This window comes from Lolium rigidum, chromosome 7 (assembly GCF_022539505.1).
Source record: "Lolium rigidum isolate FL_2022 chromosome 7, APGP_CSIRO_Lrig_0.1, whole genome shotgun sequence".
In the NCBI taxonomy this organism is placed as follows: domain Eukaryota; kingdom Viridiplantae; phylum Streptophyta; class Magnoliopsida; order Poales; family Poaceae; genus Lolium; species Lolium rigidum.
Genome location: NC_061514.1, coordinates 41,221,581 through 41,233,473, shown reverse-complemented (window position 1 = coordinate 41,233,473; position 11,893 = coordinate 41,221,581). Strand labels below are relative to the sequence as shown.

At 48.8% G+C, this 11,893-nt stretch overlaps 1 pseudogene; it reads left to right on the top strand.

Moving 5' to 3' along the window:
* The first annotated feature begins 210 nt into the window (after nucleotides 1-210).
* On the top strand, nucleotides 211-3,097 carry LOC124671222 (annotated as a pseudogene).
* Nucleotides 3,098-11,893: the final 8,796 nt, after the last annotated feature.

Genomic DNA, 11,893 nt, shown 5'->3' with positions numbered 1-11,893 from the left:
AGGGGATTGCGACCTGGCGGCGGCGCCATGTCAGATCTTGGGCCCGGGCCGAGGTGTAGCGTGCAGGAGATCGGGAAGGAAGCAACGATGCTCTTGGAAGCGGGCACAAAATTGTTGTGATGCTCTTGTGTCGACCCCCACGTAGTATCTTAGGCATGGACTGTATCGCTCTCTCTCGAAGGAGAGGTGGTCCTCGCTTGCTGGGAGGCCATGGACGCGCCGGCGTCGGCCTCGTCGCCGGTCGAGTTCCTGCTCCGCCGCCCGACGCCGCGCCTCCCTCTCGCCGCCTCCTTCCGCGACCTCGACGCCGAGCTCGCCGTCGTGCTCGACGTGCTCCCCGCGGCCTCCCTCCGTCTCTCCCCCGACGCGGCGGGCCACCTCGACCTCCTCCGCGCCCACTGCCGCCGCCGCGTGCCGGCGCAGTACCACGACCCGGACGAGGCCACGCTGCGGGACCGCCTCCTGGCCGCGCTCCACCACTTGGAGCTCGGCCACCCGCCCGACCCCACCCTTCTCAAATCCCTCCTCGCTAGCATCGGAATCTCCGACGCCGCCTCCTGCCAGGCCGAGATCGAGTACCTCGAGGAGCAAATCCTCAGCCAGGAGGAGGACACCGACCTGCTCCTCGTCGGCGGCGTCGTCGCCCTGCTCCGCTACAGCCTCTTCGACCCCGCCAACTCCAAGGCCGCCCGGTACTGGCCGTCGGCGGGCAACGTGCAGCGCCTCCCGTCCTGGGGCGGCAGCGGCAGCGGATGCGACGACACCTCCTTCTCGGTGCCCAAGGAGTTCTCCTGCTCGATCTCGCTCGACCTCATGCGTGACCCGTGCTGGTCTCCACCGGCCAGACCTACGACCGCCCGTCCATCATCCAGTGGATCGGGGAGGGCCACTGCACCTGCCCCAACTCAGGCCAGGTGCTGGCCGACAACCGCCTGGTGCCCAACCGCGCGCTCCGCAGCTTGATCTCGCAGTGGTGCGGAGTCTACTGCTTCTAGTACGACTCGCCAGAGAGCAACGAGGGGATGGCGGAATGCGTCGCCACGGCCTGCAGCAGCCAGGGCCGGTCCATACATTTTCAGGGCCCTGGGGTGAGATAGTAAAATAGGGCCTTTGTTGACAAAAAAAAAAGTTCAGAATACATTGTATTCCAAAATTAACCAAGTATTAGCGTACATCGATGGTATTTGAACTAAAAGAACTTACACCGCAAATTATTTCTTTGTAACGGTCAAGAGAACTACTAATGATTGTAAGAAAACAATATAGTTCTACAAAAGATTGATCTTCTAAATGGCACAAAGAGACCATCATTTCATCCATTCATTTGCAGAACAAACAACTAGTGGTAAGATGCTATAGAAAGTTTTTGCGCTACCATGGGATATGATGCTAATGAACAAGAAATTACATGAGAACTTCTCTAAAGCTTAATGCATAAACTTTCTGGAAGAACTACTAGTTCTAGAAAGAAGTTGTCAATTGAACCTCTCTGAAATTCTACCGGTTCATCTATCTGTTTTTTTCTTTTTTTCTTGTTGGTGGACAAACTTTTTGTACTAGACATGTTACCAAACAATTTGCATAAAAACAGTCAGTTGACAAGGAACAACAACACCTTGTTGATGTAGATTTTTTGATCTGGTCAACACAAAGATGAAGGAGAAGATCGCTCCCTCGTTCGTCGTCACAGCGTCCGCCTTCTCTTCTCCTAATCTGCTACGCACTCTTTCAGATCCAATAAAGTCTTGAAGATTAGACCTAATAAGAGCAGAATTGGAGATGTGGAGCAACCAGAGTTGAGCTATTTAACCACGAATCAAATGGGAAACGGGATTAAGGGAGGGAATCACGGAGGGAGACGTGCCATCTGTAATGCCTCCAATGTTAGTGGATAGGGAACGATTAGAAAGATGAAAAGAGAGATGATCCGGGGAGGAAAATAGCCCGGTTGATGCCCACTAATGGCTGCGGCGACCTTAGACGGTCGCGGTGTTATTTGTGATTGGAGAATTTGGGGGAGGAGACGGGTCGACGATGGCAAATACAGAGGAGAGAAATTCTACATACGTGGTGGGTTTTGGGCCAGTTTTTTTTCTTAGACCTATACTACCTAGGCCGGGCCCCTGCCTCCTAGGGGCCCAGAGCGGTTGCCCCGCCGCCCCCCCCCCCCCCTTATGGGCCGGCCCCGGCAGCAGCAAGGCGGCCGTCGAGGCGAACAAGGCCACCGCCAGGATTCTGGTCGGGATGCTGGTGGAGGGTTCCGATAGCGCAAAGGCGGTCGCTGCCAACGAGATCAGGTTGTTGGCCAAGGCTGGGAAGCAGAACCGGGCATTCATCGCCGAGCTTGGCGCGATCCCGTTGCTCCGCAGGCTGCTCCCGTCGACGGATCAGATGGCGCAGGAGAACGCGGTGAACTGCGCTGCTCAACCTGTCCATCTACGAGCCGAACAAGACACGGATCATGGAGCAGGAGGGTTGCTTGCGGCTCATCGTCAACGTGTTGCAGAATGGATGGACTACGGAGGCCAAGGAGAACGCAGCAGCAACTCTGTTTAGCCTCTCCGTCGTCCATGATTACAAGAAGATGATCACGAACGAGCCAGAGGCTCTGGAGAAGCTGGCCTCTATGCTGAAAAAGGGGACGCCGAGGGGGAGGAAAGATGTGGTGATGGCGCTATTCAACCTCTCAACGCATCGAGAGAGATCAAGCCGGATGCTTGAGTCGGGCGCGGTTGTAGCCTTGATCGAAGCCCTGAGGAACGACACCGTGTCGGAGGAAGCCACCGGTGCTCTGGCTCTGCTGATGAAGCAACCGTCCGTCGTGCATCTCGTTGGGAGCTTTGAAACCGTGATCACCAGCCTCGTCGGATTAATGAGGTGGGGAACTCCAAAGGGAAAGGAGAATGCAGTGTCAGCTCTATACGAGATCTGTCGCCGTGGAGGCACGACCTTGGTGCGGAGAGTAGCAAAGCTTCCGGGGCTGAACACGGTAATTCAGAACATCACACTGACCAGAACGAAGCGTGGCAAGAAGAAAGCGAGCTTGATCCTCAAGATGTGACAGAGGAGCCAAAGGTTCAGACGGCACGGGCACTGATATCGAAACAGGGTTCAACAACTAGACCGGCATAAAAGTACTTCCTCCATCACAGTATACACGGCGCCCCTCTTCTCGCAGCCTCCTGCCGCGCCCGGCCTCCCGCTGCCTCTTTGCCTCTCTACACGTGTTGACTTGTCTTCTCGTCTTCCCGTCACACGTGAGAGGGGGTGTTGAAGTGTATAAGTAGATTGCCTAGCCCTTTCCATCAGTTCAGACTTTTGGTTCAAGTGGCTAGTGCATGAAGCTTAACATGGTATCAGAGCCAGGTGTAACGCGAAAAATCATCAATAAACAAAATATAGTATCGATGACCCCCTTTCGAAGGAAAGGGAGCCGGACCCCAAACATCTGAATGAACTAAATCAAAAGATCGCTGAGATACAGACGCACTAGTAGGATAGGGAAGCTGAATCTTTTTACCTAAACTACAACCCTGACCGCTCAGTCTGTTGAGTGTGTTTTTCTCGGATACAGTGATGAGCATAAGGGCTATCGTTGTTGGGACCCTATTGCTCGTCGAATGCGCATCTCTCGTGACGTCACGTTTGATGAGACGCGTCCCTTCTATCCCCGCCACATCTCGGGTACTTATCCAGTGGATAATATCTCTTTTCTTCTTTTTACGGATGCACCCCCTGCTATCCCTTCTCCTCCTCCTCCTAATTCTGATGGGCCTCCTTCGGCGCCATCCTCTCCTTCGTCTAGTCCTTCTAGTACTCCCCGTTCTCCGGCTTTGGATCCTTCCGATGTTGTCCCTTCATCCTCTTCTTCTGATGAGTTGTCTTTTGCCGACGAGCTCCCTCCTTCATGGCCTGTTCGTCAGCGTCGTGCTCCAGCCCGTTACTCTCCTAGTCAGTATGATCTCTCTGTCGTCTCCGAGCCGACTTCTTATCGGGATGCCGAGCGTCATCCTGAATGGCAGCTTAACATGGCTGAGGAGATCGCTGCGCTTGAGCGCACTGGCACCTGGGATCTTGTTTCTCCCCCTTTTGGTGTTCGTCCTATCACGTGTAAGTGGGTCTATAAAATTAAGACCCGCTCTGATGAATCTCTTGAGCGCTATAAAGCGTGTCTAGTGGCTCGTGGCTTTCAGCAGGAGCACGGCCGTGACTATGATGAGACTTTTGCCCCTGTGGCTCATATGACCACTGTGCGTACTCTTCTTGTTGTTGCTTCTGTTCGACGTTGGTCTGTGTCCCAGCTCGATGTTCAGAACTCTTTTCTTAATGGCGAGTTGAGTGAAGAGGTTTACATGCAGCCTCCTCCTAGGTATTATGTTCTCGATGGGATGGTTTGTCGTCTTCGACGTTCTCTCTACGGTCTCAAACAGGCCTCTCGTGCCTGACAAAGCTCTCGATGAATTGAAACAAGCTCCAAGGGCGTGGTTCGCCAAACTGAGTACAAAACTGATAGCTCTTGGATTCACTCCCTCCAAGGCTGATACATCTTTATTCTTTTATTCCAAAGGCAATATTACCATTTTTTGCTCATTTATGTTGATGACATAATTGTTGCTAGCTCTTGTCATAGTGCAACACCAGCTCTTCTTCGAGATCTACAAAAAGATTTTTCCTTGAAGGATCTTGGTGATATACATTACTTCCTTGGTATTGAAGTGAAGAGAATAAATGATGGTCTTCTATTGACACAAGAGAAGTACACCTCTGATGTGCTAAAAAGAGTAGGTATGGTAAACTGTAAGCCTATGAGTACACCCATGTCAACAAGTGAAAAATTGTCAACATATGAAGGAGATCCTCTTAATGCTGAAGATTCATCAAGGTACATGAGTATAGTTGGTGCATTGCGATATTTGACTCTTACTCGACCATATATTTCATTTTCAGTCAACAAGGTTTTTCAATTTCTGCATGCACCAACTACCTCACATTGGACTGCTGTTAAAAGGATACTGAGATATCTTAAAGGAACACCTAGTTTGGGGTTGAAATTCAATAGAGCCTCATCTATGATGATCAGTGCTTTCTCTGATTCTGACTGGGCAGGGTGTCCAGATGATAGAAGATCAACTGGTGGTTTTGCTGTATTTTTTGGTTCTAACTTAATCTCATGGAGTGCAAGAAAGCAGGCCACAGTTTCAAGATCTAGTACTGAAGCAGAATATAAAGCTTTAGCTAATGCCACAGCAGAAGTTATGTGGATTCAAATTTTTCTTGATGAACAAAAAATACCACATCCACCAGCAGCACGGCTATGGTGTGACAACATGGGTGCAACCTATCTTTCAGCCAATCCAGTCTTCCATGCTAGGACTAATTGAGGTAGATTACCATTTTGTAAGAGAAAGATTTGCTCGAAAATTGTTGGATAAAAAATTCATTCCAACAGGAGATCAAGTTGCAGATGGATTAACCAAACCAATGACAGTGCGCCAGCTTGGAGCCTTCAAGAACAATCTCAACTTAGATAAGTTGTGATTGAGGGGGTGTGTTAGCAAGTTGGTTAGTTAGAGATATGTGTCTTGCCTTGTACGCCACGATACCAAGAGATAAGGATAGTTGGTTCCTTGCGTGTTGAGTTGTAACAATCTGATTGTAAATCATTTTGGGTAGTTGGTTAAACCCCTATATAAACACGCAGGGTGAGCCCCTAACGGGGTAAGTCATCTTAACCTAAATCTCCACGGGGACGACATGCCGGGGGAATGGGGATGATGGGAAAATTTTACTTCGCCTCCCCTGCAGAGCTGGCCTACCAACTTTTCAGCTCCATCTGACACCCCGCTTGTCCCCGGTGGGTTGGGTGTGATCTACGTGCACCGGATGAAAAAGGATTTTCGTTTATATCCAGTTGAGAAAATTATTTTTGGGTGGAAACTATTTTTCTAAACACATAATAATAAGTACATGGAATTTAAGAAACCGCCAAGAACATTTTCATGATTTAGTTTACTGGAAATAACCATAAATTCCTTCAATATTTTCAGAGAAAAACCTGCATGCTCTACACCTCCGCTATTGGCGAACTCTTGCCGTTGAATAACACATCGATCTCTGCGTTCGCCGCCGTATCTTCTCTCCCTCTTGTCTCTGTCGCGCGGGCCCCACGTCAGAGGGTCATCCCGAACATCCCGAGTTCGCCGGCAACGATCTCCAGCGCGGAACGAACGTCTCTCGCCGCGTCCAGGTGCAGCGCATATGATGCGATAAGGCTCCGCGCTTATCATCACCTTCCCGCCGGCGTTATCCCATCCCGTATCTCGCCGGCCTCCCGCTGATCTCGTTAGTCTGTTCCGCCGAACGCCACCGCTCGATTCGCTCCGCCCTCTACGTCCCCGGCCGGGCTATATAAGGAGACCCCGATCAAGCCCCCTCTCACCATAAGCCACCTTCCCCAAAGGCCAGCCACAAGCCATAAGCTTTGTAGCGAGCGAGTAGTTGCATCGGAAACATCAATGGCCCAAGCAGCGAACTCCGCCGGCACCGTCGCCATTCTTGTCGTCCTCCTCGCAGGCGCCCTGGTGTCCACTGCTGAAGCAACGAGGGTCGCCAGCGTGCACACGTCCTCAATCTTGGGCTCGATCTTGAGCTGCATGATGGGCTGCGGGACGCAGGGCACCATGTGCGGGATCTCCTGCTTGAACAAGCCGCTTCTTCAAAGTCCTGAGTGCGGAGTGATCTGCGCGGGGAACGAAGCCAAGTGCATCCTGGGCTGTGGCTCCCTAGCGGCGCATGCTTGAGACCCCTCCATCGCGCTGCCGCTGCTATAGCTATCGCGCGCGTTAGTAGTTCATTAGTTCAGTATTCTCTGTTCTTGGTTCTTGTCGCATGAATCATCTTGGTTCGGCCCTGTACTTCTGATGATGAAGCCTTCTTTGATGAGTCCTTGTCAGTTACATTATTGTTTAAATTGCCTTGATTCTGTGATGCTTGCTAGGAATCAGTAGGTTTTTTTTGTAGATTGTTATTGTTTTTCTTCACGTAAATGAACAGTAGTTGCTGTGATGAGACCCAATCATGCTTTGGTATTAACATTTCAATTCTATTCATCAGAAGTTTTACAATTCAGATTTCTGCCCAAACAAAAACAAATTTAGAGAAGGTTCAGATTTTGATTTTGCGTGAACAAGTCTCACTTCTACCTTGCCCTCGGTCCCGTTCCTGTTCCCGTGGCCACTGCTCCCTTTCCCTCTACTGCTCAGTCTCCGAGCAAGCAGAACACCCGGAGGGAGAAGGTAGAATTAGGTTGTGAAAGGCAGACCACGACAGTATCTTCATTGACTTCGCCACACGGCCGGACGCCCACCATCCGTTGATGTCGGTCTGGTTACCTGGAAGTCGACGGCATCCGGGTAAATGATGAGGTACCGATCCTCATGAAGGACATGCTCTCAACTTTCCCAGCCCCTGTGTAGAGCAATAACATTGGCGTCATGTTCCCCACAGCACTACTTTGTCCGTCATCTCGTTGACTGCAGGAATAATTGTAACATCTTTACCAAAATCAACCATCGCCATGTGGCTTGGATTTGTCAACATAGTGATCAATCCATTGGATCAGCCTCGCACAGGGCAGGAGATACCACTGCTAGCTGTCTTACCATTACTTTCTGTCGGCGATAGCCGGCACTCAATGGTCACCTTCTATACAAGTCCCATTTGCATTAGATCCTGTCAGAAGGTATGCAACAGCATAATTTTAATTACCAAGAGTTAAAATTGACTTACCAAAGCTTCCATTAATGGATTGAACACGGTGCAGGTGTTAATTGTAACTTGGAAGGCTTCATCCATCCATTAATTTGTAAGAACTAGCTCTCAAGTTCCATACCCATTAGCATTCTTCACATCTCTCCCCCCATTCCATGAAGCTCCTTTTTCGTGGTTGTACAAGGGCCCGCTAAACTTGTTTGATTACATACTTTGAATTCTGTGTGAGTTCTCCTTTTGTGGCTTCAGTTTCTGTCCATGTAGCTGACAGTTTTGAATCAACTCCTACACAACGGTTTCACCTTATTACTACAGGGACGGCGCCCGAGCCCTCCGCTAGACTTAAAAGGCCGTCGGTTTTTTGAGAACACAGTACAACGCAGATGCTCACAAACACGCACGTACAAACACCCATATGAACGCACGCACACCCTACCCCTATGAGCACCTCCGAGGGACTGAGCCGGCATATCTTGAGGTTGACGAAGTCACCACTGGCGCCTCGCTGTTGACGGGCACGTCACCTACCACTGAAAGCATAGCGCCGGTTAAATCCTGGAATAAATCCAGGTAAATGCAAACACCCATGCCAAGTCTAGGACTTGAACCTGGGTGGGCTGGTTCCACCACACGGGACCTAACCACCAGAGCCATGCTCTGTTTGCGTTGAGCTTCCATCTTCTTCACAAAACATTGTTGATAATACTACGATATCAATGCTATTAACCCCTAGATCGTGATATCATAACTCTTTACTATTTCGAATTTCAAATAATTATTTAAATAAACATCAATTGTTAAGTAATTATAATCTCCACCGAGGATGTAATTTTTTTAAACAAATAAAAAATATATATAATTCTGAATTTCTGGAAAAGAAAAAATTTCCTGCTTTTATATTTTCATTTAAAATTTTGAGAATCTAAAAAATAGGAGAAGTCTATGCCGAGGGTGGCCGTCGATGTAGCCTTGACGCCGTGACGCACCGTCACAACCTAAGTTTGGTGGGCCGCATGCACAGGCCTACGCCGACAGCCCGCGATGTACCGAGGGCAGCCGTCGGCGTACCGTTTCCTACGCCGAGGGTATCGCTACGCCGATGACCCTTTTGGCAGGCTGGTTTGGAGGCCCATACGCCCGATGAAGCCTAGAAAGTTTTGGTATCATGTTAATTACTTAGAATCAGTCCCTAGAATATATACATGAAGAACATATGGCATTAAGGCCGAGTGCAAGTGTTGCTACTATGTTACCTGGGCTTCCTCTCATTTATAATATAGTAGTACTTCTTGATGATGTACACTTGATTCCTACTTTCGATGGTTATTGTAGTTCCCCATCACCAGCGCCCGCAAGTAGATTACCTTTATAATTCTTGCTTTATTTATGTTGGTTCTCAGAACAAAGGATTTAAATGCATACGTGCTTCTTTTGCTGGCTGTGATTGATGCGAATGTATTTTAGAATTAACTTGAGCTACTTCGCTAATATTCCTCACCTACATCGAGGGACCATAATTTGCATTGTTGAAAAAACATACACATATTTGTAGCGGCTACATTGTTTTGATTTTTCATAAATTGTTGTTTAAGTCATGGTAATCACACTCCATATATTGTGTGCATGAAATCAATCTGTTTTGACACTTTATATTGTTTATGGATGGGCTTAACCATTTAACAGACTTAAGTATGTTCATGGGTGAGTCTGGGTCCATGATCAAAATTTTATCGCACTTGCTTGGGGGCTCGGCCTGAATAAAGGCAGCGGCCATAGGCTTTTTATTGCAAATGACCCAGGTCATAACCTTAGGTATGTCATAGTTTGCCGGAACGAGTCCCATATTGTGTGACGCCTAGGCCTTAGGATGGGAAGCAATGTTGGATTTATGAATTATCTTTCCTAATCATAGACAACTATTTTTTTCATTTTCTTAATACCGAAACACACTATTTTTTGTGAAGCATCTACAAGAAATGCAGTCTGCAAAGGCACAAACCCTATGCACAAAACTAGAAAAGCACTTCTGTGTCCTAATTTTTTGGGAATTCATGATATTTTATAAGGTCTCCTAGCGATTTCGCTGGAGAGGGGCAGATTTGAACTAAGCATCTACTTTCGATTGTTCAACATTTTTTCCAAAATGATTTTTAGGTCCACAACGTGTTGCGCAGTTTGTATGGTTCCTTCCAATGTGCCTCACAACGCCGGTTCTTGCGAACAGTCATTCTAGCGAGGTCCCAATTTGACCACAATTCACTAAGAAAAAACAGAAAAATGGAAAACATTCGCGAGGTATCTTTTTAGGTGACCTAGTTGCGAGGAAAAATACAAACTTGAATATGACAGTTAATCTAAAAACCCTTCACAAAATGAGCTACCTCCTAATTGGTTCTATGGCTTTGGGGCCAATGATCTATGGCGGGAAACGACCCTGCGGGGTTGGAGGTAGCGGGGAGATGGGATGTGGCGGCGGGAGCCGGTGGACGACGAGTGGGTTGTGAATTCTTTGTCCGATACATGCCTGCAGGAAAAGACGACGGGAAAGAATTAACGCAAAGGAAAAAAGGGGGAAATTAGGGGGTGTAATACACACGGCAAAGCCACCTCTTTACTGTATCTATTTGTAACCCTTTACCGCGTGTATTTCCCTGGTACACGACAAAAAAATGGGGCCGTAACGGCTCCGTAAAGCGGCTGTGTATATTTTTTGCTTCTTTGCCATGTACATTTATCTACCGTGTGTTTTCCTTAAAATGTACCGTGTGAAAAACGTTTGATGTGTATTTTTCCACCGTGGTTGTGATATATTATTTGCCGTGCGCTATACACGCCAACGTCTTTCTTTGTTGTGTTCCGGGGACCTTGGCACACAACAAACATGGCGGAACACGGCAAAACTCGTTTTCCGGTAGTGCATTGACTTGAACAGTCAAAGTTAATGTGTAGATCACTAGTAGAAAAAAAGTCTTCCATCGCAACCCATTAGTCCTCAAATACTTTGACCCGAGACTAATGGATCTTTAGTTCCGGTTCTGCTGGGGAACCGGGACTAATGCTTCGGCCGGGACTAAAGGGCTATGGCAGGTTGCGGCCGGTGCATGCCTCTACCAACAGAGACTAAAGGTCTACCCTTTAGTCCCGGTTGGTGTCCCCAACCGGGACTAAAGGTTTTTTCGGGTTTTTTTACATGCAATGCTTAGTGCAATTATATGTTGCTTGCAACTTAAAACTGGAAGGGGTGCGGACGCTAACCGGAAGGTGGATTTTTAGTCATAGACGCAGTTGGATTACTGTCTATGTATCATGGTGTAATGCCCAATCAAATTTCATAGTAATCATCTTGTCATGTATGTTCATTATTTTGTCAATTGTTCAGCTGTAATTTGTTCACCCATCATGCTATCTATCTTTATGGAGAGACACCCCTAGTGTACTGTGGACCCCGGTCCTATTTCCTTTACTAATAAATTCTACTGCGATCCTGTTCTGTTTACTTTCTGTAAACATCTCTTTCCACTCGATACGTCTAATCCTTTGTGTTCAGCAAACCGGTGAGATTGACAACCTCACTGCAAGTTGGGGCAAAATACATTGGTTGTATTGTGTGCAGGTTCCACGTTGTTGCTTATGTCGGTAGTGCGCCCTGCCACTAGTCAGCTAGCAACACCTTCAGAAGTCACGCCTTTCTCCTACTGGTCGTTTAAACTTTGGTTTCGTACTGAGGGATAACTTTCTGCTGTGCTCATCACACCTTCCTCTTGGGGGTTCCCAACCGCTTCCACAACTCTCAACAAGATTGTATGGTGCCATCACCGGAGCACCATCACCGCCACCCCTCCATCCCTCCATCACCGCCCCTCCCATCCCCTCTCCTCCCTTCCCACCTTCGCCTTGTGTCGTCTCGCGCGACGCGGCTCCGGGCGACGACCCGAACCCCAGGAAAGGCGGCCCATCTTCCTCCTCCTGGCCGCTACTGCCGTCGAGGTCGGCGGTGGCGGCCGCGTCCGGCTGCCAAAGGTAGGGGCGGTGGTGCCGCGTCCATGGACTCTCCTTCACGCGGAGGCGGGGTCTTCCAGGGGCGGCGACGGTGGACGGCGGGTTTGGTGGCGGTGGCCTTCGG